Below are 4,071 nucleotides of genomic sequence, written 5' to 3' on the forward strand. Positions count from 1 at the left end.
CTGTAGTAGATAATTGGAGCTAAGCCAAAACCTAGAAAACTCTTCCCCCTTTCTGCTGGCTCCAACTCAGATGTGGCAATGACCCAGCCTCAACTATGCAGATGACGACTCCCACGAATGACAGAGCCACAGGATGGAAGGAACTTGGGTCCCCAAAGGACCACGTGGAACACTGCCTCCAGCTGATAAGAAACACTCACCTTGAGGGTTATATGTGAGAGAGGAATACATGTCTTTATCCCTTAAGCCAAACAAACCATACATACTGTACACCTGAAACTAACACAACATTGTTAATCAACTATACTCCAATATGAAACAAACAAATGAACAACATCATACAAAGATATAGTAGTGAGCAAGGTACACCTGGTCTGGGGAGGAGGGTGGAGGGAGGGGTCACAACAGCAGATCAACCGCCCCAAAAAAACAATGTGATAGGTTTTTTTGTTTTGTTTTGTTTTTTGCAGTACGCGGGCCTCTCACTGTTGTGGCCTCTCCCGTTGCGGAGCACAGGCTCCGGACGCGCAGGCCCAGCGGCCATGGCTCACGGGCCCAGCCGCTCCGCGGCATGTGGGATCTTCCCGGACCGAGGCACAAACCCGTGTCCCCTGCATCGGCAGGCGGACTCTCAACCACTGCGCCACCAGGGAAGCCCCTGAGATAGCTCATTTAATGAGAGTTGTAATCAGTTCTTAGCAGAGATATACAGGGAGCTGTAAAAACAATTCACAGGGGCTCTCACCCAGTGTGAATGGACATGGAAGGTAGCCCTGAGGAAGTGATGCTGCTTTGAGACCAAAAGGGTGAGTAGAAATTAAGTAGGATGATAGGGAGGGAGGACAGGAAGAATGTTCAGCCGCTGAGGGTGGGTGGAGCATATGTGCAAAGGCCCTGAGTCAGGAAGGAGATGGTGAGTTTGAGGAACTGGAAAAAATAAAAGCCAATGTGGGTCTTGTGGGTCAGGCTGAGGATTTCAGATCTGACCTCTAAGAAATAAGAATCCATGGGATAGTTCTCCAGCAGGAGAGTGACTTGATCAGGTCAGCCTCTGGAAGCTGTGGGGGGAAGAGACCAGGGGCAGGGAGACCAGCAGGAAGCTGATGAAGACCCTGTTTGTGGTGGGGGCGATGGAGAGAAGTGATTGGGTCCGAGAGATGTTTGGGAGGCGGTCGATAGTATTTGGAGGGTAGGGGGAGCTTGTTGAGAGAGGGAGGAGTCAAGGATGAAATACCAGGGAGATATCTGGTCTATGAGTAAGTTATGATGTCATGGCCAGAGGAAATCTAGACATGGCCAAGTCCAAAGGTAGCTCAGAGCAGGAGAACGGGGACTGGATTTGTTGGTGGGTGCCTCTGAACAAGTCATTTCTCACATCTTTATATCTTTTCTATGACATGGAAACAACCTACTGCACAGGATGGCTGTATGTATAAGGACAATGGCTGCCCTCATTCACCCAAAAACACTTAGTGAGTGGTGCCTGCGATGTGCAGTAAATAAGATCAATACATAAAGTACATGGTGTGTTAGTGAAAGTGCCAAGGAGAGCAAATAAAGTAGGGAAAGGAGACAGAAGGAAGAAGCAAACTTTTAGATAGGGTGTTTAAGGTGTACACTCATGAACAGGTGATCCAGGTTCTGTGGAACCTGAGGGGGGCTCTCCTCTAGAAGATAAAAATTAAAACATCTTATTTTTTCAAATTTCACAAAAATATGTGGCCATATGATTAGATTTCTAGGGCTTGGAAGAGGCAGCTCTGAGTAAGGGGACCCAGAGCATAAGCATCAAGGGTTGCTCAGTAAATCCAGCTCCGCTCATGAGTAACAGAGCTGTGGGAAGGGGAGGAGGATGACTGTGGGTGTCACCAAAAGAACCTGTTTTATGAAACTTATGGTAAGTCATTCAACTACTCTGACCCTCAACTTCCTGATCTGTAAATGTCCTTATAAAGTTTTAAGGAGTGAATAGAGGCATATAAATCAAGTTCCTGGCTCATAGTAATAAGTGGTCGCTATTACTTTAATTTGCATTCCTACCATGGAGAACCATGGTCTCAGCCTTGGGGAGGGACCAAAATAAAAAAGGGATTACGAGCCCCAGGGGCAGGCAGGCCCCACCCTGCCTGTGAATGCTGGGGTCAGTGGCTCCCCTATGGAACTGGCGTGCAGCAATGGCCCTCATGTGCTACACTCTGGAGAACAGCCTTATGGAGATCACACATCTCATGTAGGCCTAGCTGTCTCTATGGATTTGGATGCGTGAACAGGATGAACAGAAAGAGAGGAGGCTGGACACATGGCTGACCTTGTATCCTTTGCACGACCATTACACCTGTCCCCAAAGCCTTCTCTCTCCTGTGCACAATGGCATCTCTTAAGGAAAAACTGATTGCGCTGGTCGCAGAAGAGGCAACAGTCTCAAATAATAAAATCATTGTAGTGGGTATTGGACATGTAGGTATGGCATGTGACATCAGCATTCTGGGAAAGTTCCTGGCTGATGAACTTGCCCTTGTGGATGCTGGAAAAGATAAACTCAAAGTAGAAATGATGCATCTGCAGCATGGGGACTTCTTTCTTCAGACACCTAAATTTGTGGCAGATACAGTTTACTCTGTGATTGCCAATTCAGAGATTGTGAGGGTAGCTGCAAGTGTGCGCCAGTGAGAAGGAGAGAGGCATCTTAATCTGGTGCAGAGAAATGTCTTCAAATTCATTGTTCCTCAGATCATCAAGTACAGTCCTGATTGCATCATAATTGTGGTTTCCAACCCAGTGGATATTCTCACTTACGTTACCTAGAAAGTGGATTACTTAAGCACCGTGTGATTGAAAGTGGGTGTCGAATGTGGATTCTGCTAGGTTTCACTATTTTATGGCTGAAAACTTGGCATTCATGTCAGCAGCTGTCATGGATGGATTTGGAGAGAACATGGCAACTCAAGTGTGGCTGTTTGGAGTATATGTGGCCAGCGTTTCTCTCCGGGACCTGAGTCCAGAAATGGGAAAGAACAACAATAATGAAAATTGGAAGGAAGCGTGCAAGACAGTGGTGGAAAGTGCGTGTGAAATCACCAAGCTAAAAGGACAACCAGCTGGCCTATTGGATGAAATGTGACTGATCTCATTGAATCCATGGTGAAAAATCTATCCAGGATTCAACCAGTGTCAACAATGGTGAAAGGGATGCGTGGCGTTGAGAACGAAGTCTTCCAGAGCTGTTCATATATCCTTAATGCTCGGGGGTTAACCAGTGTTATCAACAGAAGCTGAAGGCCGATAAGTTTGCTCAACTCAAGAAAAGTACAGATACCCCGTGGGACATCCAGAATGACCTATAAGACCTGTGGCTTCTGGGTTCTGGGCTGTAGAAATTTTACAACTCCAGTGTGAGGGACTTCCCTGGCAGTCCAGTGGTTAGGACTCTGCACTCCCACTGCAGGGGGCACGGATTCCATCCCAGTCGGGGAACTAAGATCCTGCACGCTGCGCAGAGGGGCCAAAAAACAAACAAACAAACAACAACAACAAGAAAAACTCCAATGTGATTAGCCATGATCCTTTGGTTTTCATCCACGTACATGGATCACAGTTTCCTTTTCTCTTCCTAGATGTGTGAATTCAGGTTCACAGAATCAAAGCCCATGTTTGGTTTTATGTTTGCAATAGGAGCCCCTGAACTAAGAAAACTGACTATTAAAAAAAGAAAAAGAAGACATAAAGGAAGGAAGGATGGAAGGAAACAAAGAAAGGATGGAGGCTGGGGGCTTGGACAGGTCCTGATTCCAATCCTGCCTGCCAAACTGTGGCCATGGCTGGTGGCTTCACCTGCTTGAACTGCCTCTTCTTTGGCTGTCACATGGCAGGACAGTCCTGATACCGCGGCACAGGGCGGGTTGTGAAGACATGATGTGCAGGCACGCACAGAGTGAGGGGCCACTGCCCCGCCCTCCTCCTCTTCCAAGTCAGACACACAGTCTGGGACCTGTACCAGGAGGAGACGAGGCTGTGACGACGGCCTTGGGCACCTGGTGACTGAAACTTCTCCCGTGCCCTGGGTGCGTGGCT

At 47.7% G+C, this 4,071-nt stretch overlaps 1 pseudogene; it reads left to right on the forward strand.

Annotated features, from left to right (window-relative positions):
- Positions 1 to 2,367: 2,367 nt before the first annotated feature.
- LOC103071352 (L-lactate dehydrogenase B chain pseudogene) lies at positions 2,368 to 3,344 on the forward strand (annotated as a pseudogene).
- Positions 3,345 to 4,071: the final 727 nt, after the last annotated feature.

This window comes from Lipotes vexillifer, unplaced genomic scaffold, assembly GCF_000442215.2.
Source record: "Lipotes vexillifer unplaced genomic scaffold, Lipotes_vexillifer_v1.1 scaffold393, whole genome shotgun sequence".
In the NCBI taxonomy this organism is placed as follows: domain Eukaryota; kingdom Metazoa; phylum Chordata; class Mammalia; order Artiodactyla; family Lipotidae; genus Lipotes; species Lipotes vexillifer.